At 43.7% G+C, this 13,212-nt stretch overlaps 1 long non-coding RNA gene across 2 annotated transcripts; it reads right to left on the bottom strand.

Annotated features, from left to right (window-relative positions):
• Positions 1–600: 600 nt before the first annotated feature.
• LOC123934226 lies at positions 601–12,856 on the bottom strand. 2 transcript variants are annotated; one of them, XR_006816752.1, is made up of 5 exons: positions 12,799–12,856; positions 11,701–11,812; positions 7,137–7,318; positions 6,479–6,542; positions 601–624 (listed from the first exon to the last, which is right to left on the bottom strand). It is a non-coding gene; the product is annotated as an uncharacterized LOC123934226 (long non-coding RNA). The 2 variants fall into 2 exon arrangements; XR_006816753.1 differs by having other exon boundaries at positions 7,142–7,318.
• Between the last annotated feature and the right edge of the window lie 356 nt (positions 12,857–13,212).

The raw sequence follows: 13,212 nt of genomic DNA, 5'->3' as shown, positions 1-13,212 counted from the left end.
TTGAAACCACAGGAAGTATGTTCTCAGACCACAACTGACTCAAACTAGAGATTGAGATCAGAAAGATAGCTGGAGAATGGCCAAAAAATGGAGATGAAACAGCACACTTCTAAAGAAGACAAGGGTGGGAGGGCAGGTGGGTAGAGGAATGGGTGAAAGAGGTGAAGGGGAAGAAGAGTTCACTTTTTGTGGTGAGCACTGAGAAATGTACAGAATTGCTGAGTCATGTTGTACACCTGAACCTCACATTGCACTTTTGTCAATTATGCTGGAACTTAAAAAAAAAAAAAAAGAAGAAGAAGAAGAAGAAGAACATATGGATCAAGAAGGCACTTCAATAGAAATTCAAAACTACATCAATCTAGGTGATAACCAAAATTGACATATTGCAGGGAAATTTGTAGTACTGAATGGACATAAAAATGTCCAGTGACTCTAAAATTTTCTGCTTATTTATGAATGAAAGTATAGAAGGTACACTAGTATACTTACGGCGAGGACGGTCCTCCAGAGGTAAATGAGAAAGGCACAGGATCCCAAGAAGGCAGTTAAAATGAGAAGCTTCCACAGAACTTCAGTCACATCAGGGCCAAGATGGAAATGGTCAGGCAAGGAAAAGACAAGCTGAAATACCATGTGAGACAATGAGGAATCTCAACGACATTTACTGTGTACCTGTCACAAAGAATCTACTTTACAAACCCTCAACCGGCCTCCAGGAGGTAAGCATACCTCTCAACTACCTCCTCCTGGAGGAGGAGGAGCACAGAGGGATGACCAAGGAGCTGGGGCAAACTTTTGGGAGTGATGAGTGTGTTTATCATCTTACCATGGTGATGGTCCTTGTTGCTTACCTATGTCCAATATCAACAAACAGTATCCTTTGAAAAGATGTTGTGATCACATATACATTATAACACACTGAAGCTGTAGGCAAAATCTAATAGACAAATCTTAAGAGATTTTACTTTACCTACAAGCACATTGCAGATTTTTTTCTACAGCTAACAGAACTTGAGAATTTATAAGCCAACATAAAATAGACAAGATAAGTCAATGTAAACTTAGAGTAGGTAAGAAGTCAGTGACTTCTATTGTACATCCATGAAGGACCTGGAAAATCTCCTTTGGAACATTTCCAAAACTACACCCAAACTCTGTGGAAGAATGAGAGAAAGCATGAATATAATGTACTAGAGGTACAAATGAGCATGTTATATGGACAGATGTTTATGTGAGAGAGAAGGGAGGCTGCTCATTAATATGCTATGTAACTATTTTCCAGTAAAAATTACAATTAGAGTTATTGCTTAGTTTCTGAAAACATTGATATTTTCCTTCAATGCTCACATTGCCTCTGAATCACAGTCCAAGATGTCAGATTCCTGAAGTACATAAAGATCTGCATAATCAGGTGATCATGTATGTTGTAAGGATATCTGTGAGGTTTGGGATCTCCAAAAGGCCAAAGGAAGGAATTCCTGTTCCTATTTCTTAGTATTGTAATTAAATCGGGCAAAAAAGGTATAAAATTTAACTTTTTAAAGAGAGAAAATATTAAAGAATGTATTTATTTATTTGAAAAAGAGAGGGGAAGGGCAGAAGGAGACTGAGCAGCAGACTGTCATCTGAGCAGGGAGCCCAACGAGGCTCAATCTCAGGACCCTAGGATCATGACCCAAGCCTAAGGCAGACACTTAACTGCCTGAACCACCCAGGTGCCCAGGAATTCTAAAAGAATACAGAATTCCTGGATACGAACACCAAGGCAAGGAACACATCATTTTACAAAAACTACATTTAGACGTATTTCAGGGTAAAAGACACTAACAATGCAACTCATATTAATTCACAGCAAGCTTGAATTTTGTGTACACAACCTCTCTAGAAAGGAGCTCCTGAAATATATAACATTTTCCTCTTCAGCTCTCACAGCTGAGGTCAGGAAAATGTGGGCTAGTGGGAAAAGTACTCTGTCTTTGAATAGCCACTGTCTGAAAGAGAGCAGTAGCTGTCAGCACAATGGTTGATCATGGGGATCGAATGCACAAGAGACAGAGGCCATCTTGTCAGGAATGTAAAACCTGCCCAGATGTGGGCACTCAGTACGTCCGGCAGCTGTCTGGATTCTGATACCAGTAGCTGACTCTTAACTAGATAACAGCCAGTGGGGCCGAAAACACTAGGTTCTCGACAATCGTCATGAGCAGGTGGAAGTGGGAAATGCAAGACCAGTTTGTTTAGGCAAGAGTTCAGAGATGGGGTAGGGCGAGAAAGGTGAACTGATCCATGAGATGCAGCCTAGGTAGAGGGGAGTAATTCCAATCAAGACGACCAAGAAATTCCCTCTTCTGAAGACTCAAATGAAACAGAATGAAATCTATTTTGACTAGAGGTCTTCACATGGCATGGGTCTGCCTCAATACAAGGGTCCTTCTTGAACACCGACACTTCTGGACCCCTCTTTCATAATCTGGTACAAGCAGATCTAAAGAAGTCTACTTATTTCCAGGAGTGTTCCCTAACTGTTGTCTCTCTCTCGCTCCTGTGGGTACAGGTTTTACTTTTCCATCATAGAGTGAAATATTCATGCTGGGAACCACGTATTTCTTTATATTTGGACAATCCTAAGGATATCCAGAACCTTCTTATTTGGGGGAAATCAACCCTCTGCACATACTTGGCCAGAGAAAGAACAACAACTCATTCACTTCCTGATCACATCACTCCTAGTGATTTTCCTCTGACATATATCCGAGCAGGACGCGGTCACTTAGTGTCTTCTGGGATTCTCAGGTCTCCATGGACCTGGTGGGACACACGGTTCCTGGGGACAACCTCCAAGACCAGAAGGAAAGGCCTGAGTCACAAGTGGCTAAAAGTCAATAAACCCAGAAGCACAGAGCACAAAGGACATTTCACTTTTTAACACTCTAGTCGCAACACCAATGCTTAAGATACCCAGGGCTGTCAAACATGACAAATACAAATAATGTGCTGATAGGAAACCCAACTATAAGAAGATGGACCCTGAGTTTACCAGGCTTGAAGCAGGATCATCACTGGGCTTCCAGGGGCCAATCTAATACCCCTAGCTCCTATTAAATTAGAGTTCCTGCATTTTCAAAAGCAATTTTAATGAGATACAATGTACATATCACACAAGCCCCCTATTTAGGACAAAGAGCTCAATGGCTTTTCATATCTTCATAAATCCTTCCTCTTCACACTCTAAACCTGGTGTGTTCAGGTTTCCATCCTACCAAAGCTGCTCTTCTCGGACCAAGCAGCACAGACAGGACCCAAAACTCGATGGAAATGGCTGTGGCTACAACCCCTTAAGGCTGACTGAAAAACCTGCCCTGTTGTGCCTGGTCTTCAGGAAGAACTGTCATTCTTCTGAGGTTCCCATCAGGAACCCCATGAAAAAGCTGTTATTTAACCACCGTGTGAAAGAACCCAGTCAGAAGGAAGACACCACTAATAGCTCAGTCAGTTAAGTGACTGAGTCTTGGTTTGGAACAAGTAATGGTCTCATGGTCCTGAGATTGAGCCCCTCTTTGGGCTTTGGGCTCAATGCACAACTGGTTTGGGATTCTCTCTTTCCCTCCCCCCTGCCCTTCCCCATCACCTGTGCCCTTTCTTTTGCTCAAAGAAATCATATTCAAAAAATAAGAAGAAGAAGGAAGACACCAGTCAAGTGTCATGTTTACTCACATTTCGGTTTGGGGAACTGGGACACGGGAACAAGAGGAGCCAGAAGAGTAGCCTTTGCACCATCATGTCCTTTTAAGGGGCACTGTGGCCCAAGGGAGGAGGTGGAGATGGTTGGGGGGCAGGGGAGGGAGGGGTGGGGAGGGGATAGGGTGGTAATTGGGGATGGGAATAGGGAGGAAATAGAGGGTAGGATGGGGGAAGTGTTGGTCAGGAGAAGAAGGGGTCAGGAACAGTGTCACGGTCAGATTAAGTATTCGAGGGGAAGTAGCACGGTTCAGAAAGGTTAGGAGGTCAGCAGGTTAGTAAACAAAAGGTCAGCAGGACACATTAGCAGGTAAAGTAAATTCTCAGGAGCAGTTGGTATGAAGAATCCATCTTCCACCAAGCCTCCCCCTGTTTTGAACGTTTCCTTAGCAACCTAGAACCTTTCTGATCTCTCCACCAATCAGCTGCCTTTGCCCCTAGTAGCTCAACATGGATGCCACACGTGACCTCGTTTGTACATAGCCCCTTACCACCTGATACCCCACCATGTGCCATCCTAATGACAGGTCCTCTCTGGAACTTTGGCCATCCTTCTTGTTTGCTCCCTCCAACCCAGGTCCCTGTTCCCTCTCCTGGGTGCTCTCTCCTTCCTGTCCAAACTCCCATCCGAGAGCCACTGGCTGAACAATGGAGAAAGCAAAGGAGGACCAAACTGCAACAACAATCAAATACACAACCAGAGTAGGAGGATCCAGCCCTCTCTCAGCAACTCAACGCAGTCTACAGAGCATCCACAAGATGTAGATCTTGATGGCAAACCATCTGAATCCCACAGCTGTCTCCACACATCTGTCCACATCCATATCCACTGTGGAGGATGCATTGATTTTAGGCACATAGGAGACCATTACAAAAATGCACCCAATTTACTTTGGCCATAAGGGAAATTTCTACTTTTTTTTTCAGATGCATGAAATCACAGACAACAACAGAGCATGTTGTGGTAACATAATGTGCTATAAATCACTGATGAAAAACGAGTACAGAAATTGTGAAGTACCTCTATAAATGAAACAGGAGTAAAGAAATAGAAAAGAAAAAGAGCAACACTTGAACTGAATGATACGAGGATGATACAATTGTAATCAAATATGTCTTCTGGGCTAGACTATCATCCGGTATTAGTGTGAGAAGACTGTATGGTCTCAAAGTCATTGCTAATTGGCTGAGACATTTGAACACCTCAAACAGAGTGTATCTGTCACTTCTCTTTGTGACCCTCCTACTTGGGTCGGTAGCTCTGGGAATGCAGGAGGAACAATAGAGATGACCATTGGCCTGCCATCTTCCAGCCTCCTCCCACCCACTTTCCTTAACCCTTGATTCACCCTCCAAAAGGATGTATGCCCAGGTCACATCTTCATAGGTAACCCAATACCTATGCAGGAAACAGAACTATCTGGACACCCCACCCCTTACCCTCCGATCACCAAATACCCTATCATATATGGATATGAGCCTATGCCCTACCTTGGCCCTATAAAAGACCCTGGCCAACTCCCTCCCAGTGCGACTTCCCTCACTCCCCTTTCCAGAGTCGAGGAACCTCGCTGGAGGTTGCCCACCTCCTCCCGGTGCGACTTTCCTGGCTCCCCTTCTCCTGAGCCCTGAAACTTCACCACAGAGTGCCTTTAATAAATCTTACCTTGTGCCTACCTCACCTGGTGTCATGTTTATCTCACCTATAAAACTTTACACTACCCACTGGCTTGAGCTGTACATGATGAAGCTCAGAGGAAAACAATCCAATCAGACTCTCATGGCTTCTCCTGGGACCTCCAGGAATGAGAGCATTTAAAGAGAAGACTTTCACCAGCTTCTCCCCTGGGGGATCCAGGACAACACCCAGAGAGTTGGCAGCTCCAGATGTGCTGGGTGGGGACAGCCAAGCAGGTAGGCAGGGCCAAGTGTCCAGGAGACTAAACAAACCCCATGATATCCTCTCTCCTGGGCCCTGTCCTGAGCTGAACTTCCTAAACTATTTCTCCCTAGGACTCACACAATTTATGTAAATTTCTTATAAACAGGAACCATTCTAGTACTGCTAAAATAGGAGAATAGCTTTTTTTTTCTAATTAATATATAATGCATTTTTTGTTTCAGGGATAGAGGTCTCTGATTCACCAGTCTTATACAATTCACAGCACTCAATACAGCACATACCCTCCCTAATGTCCATCCCCCAGACACCCCATCCTTCCCACTCGCCCTCCACTCCAGCCACCATCACTTAGGAGAACATCTTTAGCATAAAGATAAAGAAACCATAAAAAATAAGCCAACAACCAAACAAGGATAACAAAACAATAGTATTAAATTCTGTTTAGATGCTGCTGTCTACCTCAAGAGCCCCAGAGTTGGGCTGCCCTGGTTGTCAAAGGAGAGACCAGCTACAGAAGGGGTGGAGTCAGATTAGCCCAAAAGTGAACAGGAGAGAGGACCAGCATGGAAGGGGGACCAGGGAGTTCTATGAACGATGGCCACAGCCACCTTGATTAGGAGGAGCATGGAATTAGAACCAGGATTAGAAGCAGGAGCAGGGAAAGAAGAAGCAGGGAACAGAGTTTGGGGGCCTCGAACAGGTGAGATCAGTCACGGAGTTAAGGATGTGTCCCCAAAGCCAGTGTCAGCCTCCCATCTATGAAACCCTTTGTAGCTCCTGGAGACAAGCCAGGAATCTAGAGTTTGAGATCTAACTCTAAGCCTTCCTGCTTACCTGCTGTGTGGCCCAGTGCTCGTTTCCTTCCGTGAATGGGGAGTGCCCGCACCTGTGTCCATACCTGTGCAGAGGACAAGAGGAAGCCACATGTTGAGCACATACAGACACTGGCGTCCTCATCTCCATGGGCCAAGAGTCTTCCCAGATCCAGCGCCTCACGTCTCACAACTGCTAATGGCAGCCTGGGTGACAACCACAGGCCCCTCCTGTGTCAGGCCTGTGCTACGCCCTGCCCTTTGCCCACATCACCTCTCGGGCTCCAGATGGCAGGAGGACACCATGAACTGTGGGGTGAGCTCTGGGGCCCTGGCGAGACTAAGAGATTCCTGGACCCTGGGCAAGGTGAGCGAGTGAGGTATCCCACAGGGCTGGGGGGCAGAGCTCTGGGGCTCCCTGCAAGGAATGGGGGATTGGGAACCCATGGAAAGGGCTGGAGGCATCTTAACAGGATTCCTGGGTCCCAACGGGACAGATCCCACCCACACATCTGCTGGAGCCGGTGGGGGTCTGGAAGCAGCAGCACCAGCAGCAGCAGATCAATGGGATGCTGCATGAAGCTGGGAAGAATGGTCTGGCAGGTAAGTGGAATCACCAGGCTGGGCTGCCCTCATCCTCTTCCTCCTTCCCCAGCCACCTCACTGCCTCTGACTCTGACCTCACCCTCCATCATGGCGTGGGCAAGCCAGGCAGAGGTGGACACTGGCGGCCAAGGAAGGGTCCTTTCGCAGACCTCTGTGTCCTGGTTGTTGAACAGACAGCAGGAGTCACCCCGGGCCCCTGGAACATGGAGACAGAATCTGGCCCCAGAGCCCTCTCTGATGGGGCTTGGGCAGAATCCTGCAGAGACAGAATTTAGCACTGGTTCATAGTCTAAAAAGTACATGTTTATTAAGGAAATGGAGAAATACTAGTTGACAGTTGAGCCTCTGGAGGAGGACAGGACCAGTGTCCATTCTTGCAATTTCTACTCTTTGCCTGGAAAATTACCTCACCTCTCTTACCCTCCGTGTCCTTCTCTGTGATGTGGGGACAGCACAGCTCCATGCCTCAGGGCATGGATGCCAAGATTCATTGAGATCAGTCATATAACCCATGAAGCTAGTTTAAACTGGTTGTTATTCCTATCACTATCATCATTTTTTCTTAAAGACTTATTTTTCTAAACATTATGCTAAATAAACTTTATATTGACTTTCTAAAAAAGATATTATTTGAGAGAGAATGAGCCCAAGTCATGGGCAGAGGCAGAGGGAGAGGGAGAAGCAGGCTCCCCGCTGAGCAGGGAGCCCGCTGTGGGGCTCCATCCCAGGATCCTGAGATCATGATGTGAGTTAAAGGCGGATGCTTTATAAAACAAAGAACATGGAGGACATGGGGAGATGGAGAGGACAAGGGAGTTGAGGGAAACTGGAAGGGGAGATGAACCATGAGAGACTATGGAATCTGAAAAACCACCAGAGGGTTTTGATGGGGCGGGGGGTGGGAGGATGAGGAACCAGGTGGTGGGTAATAGGGAGGGCACGTACTGCATGGAGCACTGGGTGTGGTGCAAAAACAATGAATACTGTTACGCTGAAAATAAATAAAGAAAAAAATAAATAAAGGCAGATGCTTAATTGACTGAGCCACCCAGGTACACCTATCATCACCATTTTTAGTATTACTGTAGAGAGAGTTTTGTGGGCATTAAGTAAGTGGTGGTGATTAACTCTTCTGGTATTATTTATGTTGCTACTACAGGGCACAGGGCCTTGTACACAGTAGGCGCTCAGCACACAGTGAATCAATGAATGCACGCTCTGCAGCCAGGCTGCTCAGATTCCCATTCTGGCTCCACCACTTTAGAGCTTTGTGATCAGGTCACTTATTTCATTTCCTTATGCTTGTTTCTGTCTCTGTAAAAGAGGGTCTCCGAGTCCTTAATTAATGGGGCTGCTGGAAATGAGCAGGAAATGAGCCAGCAGGCAAGAAGGGCACAGTAACTAGGAGATGGGCAGCAGCAGCCCCAGCAGCAAGCCACATTCACAAGCATCATTATCCCTCACACACGAGGGAGGCCACACTGCCCTCTGCTGAACACACGGTGTAAATACACATCCACGTTCCCAGGGCCTCCCTCCACCCTAGGTCCCAGGCAGGGGGGACAGGAACCTTCCCCCTGCATGTGCCTTAGTGCCCACACACAGACACAACAGCTCTGCGTCCTCCTTAAAATGTCGTTGAAGGCCAATGTTTCTATATTGAATTTCTGTATGGATGATCTATCCATTGATATAACTGAGGTGTTAGAATCTCTACTATTGGGGTGCCTGGGTAACTCAGTTAGTTAAACATCTGTCTTTGGCTCAGGTCATGATCTCAGGGTTCTGAAATTGAGACCCATGAAAGGCTCCTGGCTCAGCTTGGAGTCTGCTGCTTCCCCACAAAATGGGCGCCCTACTTTGTTCTCTCTCTCAAATAAATAAAACCTTTAAAATAATAATAATTCTGTGATATTATCTAATACTTAGTCCATATTTATATTTTTCCCCAACTATTCAAAATTTGTTACCTTTTCTAAATGCAGAATTCACTCAATGTTTGTGCATTTCATTGGTTCTTGTGGTTTGTGAGGGTTTTTTCCCATCTAAAAAAAGTTCCAACAAGTTTTTGGTTTTTCATGATACAAACAGTTTTAAAGAATAGAGGACTGTTGTCTTGTTAAATGTCTCACATTCTAGAGTTATCTATTGTTTCCTAATAATGAGACTCGGGATAAACATTTTTGACAAAAATACTACATAAGTGATGATGCATATTTCTCATTCCTCATACTGGGGAAACGTGCTGTCCTGCTTTGGGAGCTGTTAATATTGGTCCTTTGGTAAATGGTGTACTACCATATATCTCCATTGTAAAGATGCATTTTCCTCTTTACAATTAGAAAGTAATTGTGTGGCAACGATTTGACATTTTGTGAATACCTTATTCTCCAATCAACATTCGCCCATTGATTTTGCATGCACTGATGATTCGTTCCTGAATCAATTATGAAAATGAAGGACCCAAAATGGCGGTTTTCAACCCATCATTCCTTAATATTAATTAGGTGGCATTCCTCTATAAAGAGATAGCCATTTTTTTCTGTAAAGGGAAGCCTCCTTTTAATTATTTTTAAATATATATTATTTATTCAAACTTTCTAATAATAAAACTTTATCTTCAAAATAGAGGACTTTGAAAAACTAAGAAAAAGGGCAAAGAAAATTCTTTTCACTCATAATCCCACCATTACTAGTCATTAACATTTGGATATACATTTTTCTATGTACATATATTATTTTATAAAATTGGAATGACATTCTCCCTGCAGGCTCTCAATCTTGCTTTTATACTTGTGATTTTCACATATGGGTAATTCTTCTTATATTACAGAAAATGTTATGAATTTCAAAGTACCCTACCAAACGGAAGTATTATGATTTATTTAACATATCCACTATTGGGGCACCTGGGTGGCCCCAGTCATTAAGTGTCTGCCTTCAGCTCAGGTCATGATCTCAGTGTCCTGGGATTGAGCCCCACATTAGGCTCCCTCTTCTACTCTCCCTGCTTGTGTTCCCTCTCTTTCTGTGTCTCTCTCTGTGTCAAGTAAATAAAACCTTTAAAAAATATATCCATTGGGCACCTGGGTGGCTCAGTGGGTTAAGCCTCTGCCTTCAGCTCAGGTCATGATCTCGGGGTCCTGGGATCAAGCCCCACATCAGGCTCTCTGCTCAGCGGGGAGCCTGCTTCCTCCTCTCTCTCTGCCTGCCTCTCTGCTTACTCGTGATCTCTCTCTGTCAAATAAATAAATCTTAAAAAATATATATCTCCACTATTACTGGAAATTTTGGTCATTTCCAATGTTTCATATTAAACATGCTTTTCCAATGAGTATCCTTTTTAACTCTTGAGATGTTCATTTTAATTATTTCCTATGAGAACTTATCAAAAGCCAAATTTCTGAGATAAAGGCTAGGTAATTTTTACTCTACTTCCTGCTGAGCAAGGAGTCTGATACAGGGCTGGGTCTCAAGAGCCCAGGATCATGACTTGAGGTGCATTGGCTTATATGACTGAGCCACCCATGTGCCGCCAATGGTTCAACACTTTCATACTACACTTGGTGCTCATCACAAGCCCATTTGGTAATCCCCATCACCTATTTCAGCCATCCCCTCACCCACCTCCCCCTTGGTAACCATTCGTTTTCTAGAGTTAAGATGCTGTTTCTTGTCTTCTCAAAGTTCTAGTATTACAAAATTTCTATAAGGAATACTGCGAAATCTTTTCAAGCTTTGAGATGATAACTCGAATACACTGAGACTAAAAAATCTCTTTCTCTTCCATAATATAGAGTTTCCAAACAAGAGATTCTGATACCTCATACACCTATTTGAATTCTTGTGCTATTTGAGAATGCGTTGCTTACATAGAGTTTTGCCAAAGTTCATTAGAACTTTAATAAGCAGATTTTTTTGGAGATAAGAACCTAGACAAACTGGTCTTATGGTTCCAACAGCAGTCAGAGTCAATTGCTGTTAGAATCTGTGGATACTGGGGATGGCAGAATGGCTCAGTCGGTTGGAGGTCTGCCTTCAGCTCAGGTCCTGATCCTGGGATCAAGCCCCATGCTGGGCTCTCTGCTCAGTGGGGAGTCTGCTTCTCTATCTCTCTCTGTGCTCTCTTCCTGTGTTCTCTCTCTCACTCTCTCTCTGGTTTTCTCTCGAATAAATAAAGATAAAAGATTTTATTTTATTTATTTGACAGACAGAGATCACAGGTAGTCAGAGAGGCAGCCAGAGAGAGAGGAAGGGAAGCAGCCTCCTTGCTGAGCAGAGAGCTGGATGCGGGGCTTGATCCCAGAACCCTGGGATCATGACCTGAGCTGAAGGCAGAGACTTTAACCCACTGAGCCACCCAGGTGACCCTCAAATAAATAAAATCTTAACAAAAAATCTGCATGTGTGTTTTCTCTATGGGAAGCACCTGGAGAGTGAAGATTTTGTGTTATTTTTCTCTGTCTCCCTTCAGGGCCAGCACAGTGCTCAGCTCACACCATTAAATGATTGTGAAAGTTATGTGAATTTAGGTTTCTGAATTTGTTCTCTCAGGTGAGCTGGGAGGAATATGCTTCAGCAAGAGTGCACATGGCTTACTTCAGAGGACACAAAGGGATCATGGATGAAGATCGTTACCTCTGGTGGACTGAAAGATTGGGTGATGTCACAGAGGTGTTGAAGTCAGATGCTTCTGGTAACTGCTCTTGAGCCTGGAGGCTGTGGTGCTCTGCAGAGGGCTCTGGAACACCTCAGATACATAAGCATTAGAGAAAGTTTAGAAAACGCAAGTGGCAAAAATTTTTAAAAAGTCATTCATCTCCTATTTTTGGGTATATTCTACTAGTCTTCTTTCTTCTTATGTAGAAACACTCTTTTAGTAGAAGTGAACTGAAGGAGAAGTGTTCTAGCATAACTTGTCTTTTTCACTCAGCAGTAGAAGAAAAACATTTTTCTGTGCAATAGAGCACACCTATATAATACCATTTTTAATGTTCTAATTAAGTTAAACATACATTCAATAAGCACACAAATCTTACACGAACAGCCCAATGAATGTTTCCATGTTTACGCCCCTGTGATCACCACCTAGATGAGGACACAAGCTTTTCCCAGCACCCTAATAGGCTCCCTCATGTCCTCAGACCTCTGTGAAAACTGAACTTCCCCTTTTATGAACTTGGCAGTAATTTCTGTGCCTAAAGCAGTTTCGGGGCCTGAGAAAAGTCCATTAAATCCCAAGAGCAATAAATTCTGAGTGACAGAGGATGGCAAGCAGATTCCATGGGCCATTCCGATTCAGAGCTGGCCAACCACAAAAGTCACAACAATGTTCAATATGACAAGCAATTTGAACATCCCGCTCTCTAAAACCACAAACTTGCTTTCCCAGTGTTTTGACTCAAGTTCAAAAACTCAACTAAATTTTGCTCAGGAATTCCCTCTGAGCATTCCCCACTGTAGTTAATGCTGAATGGAGCACTAGCCTTTACCTCTAATGGGTCTCAAGTTTTACCTTTACGTCTCTTGCCATCAGTAACCATTATTCTGACTTCTAAAACCATAGATCAATTTTGCCTGCTCACTTATACAAATGGAGTCATACAGTCTGTATGTCTTTTTGTCTGACTTCTTTCTCTCTAAATAATGCCTGTGAGATTTATACATGTCATTGTCTGTATCTGTATCAATAGTTCATTCTTCATCATTATGTAGAATCCCATTCTATGAACATACCTTAAATGTACTCTGCCACTCTTCTTTTGGTGAGAGAATGGAATTGTTTCCAATCTGGGATAACATGAATAAAGTTGCTATAAATATTATTGTACATGTCGCTGAATACTTGCAGGGATTTTATGATTGATATGTATCTAGGAGTAGAGATGCGGCATCATAAGGTGTCCATAGTTTAAGTTTGATTAAGTTATTACCACACAGTTTTCTAAATCCTAACTTATACTCCTACCACAGTGGAAGCTGAAGAGAAGTTGAATAAAAGTTCCATTTGCATAATTATGCCAAGCAAAATAATCAGAGAAAGACAAATATCATATGATTTCATTCATATGTGGAATTTAAGAAAAAACAAATGCACATAAGGAAAAAGGGAGAGAGAGAGGCAAACAGAGAGAGAGAGAGAGAGAGAGA

Source organism: Meles meles, chromosome 21 (assembly GCF_922984935.1).
Source record: "Meles meles chromosome 21, mMelMel3.1 paternal haplotype, whole genome shotgun sequence".
Lineage (NCBI taxonomy): Eukaryota > Metazoa > Chordata > Mammalia > Carnivora > Mustelidae > Meles > Meles meles.
The sequence above is the reverse complement of the archived record's forward strand: the minus strand, read 5'-3'. Positions and strand labels throughout refer to the sequence as shown.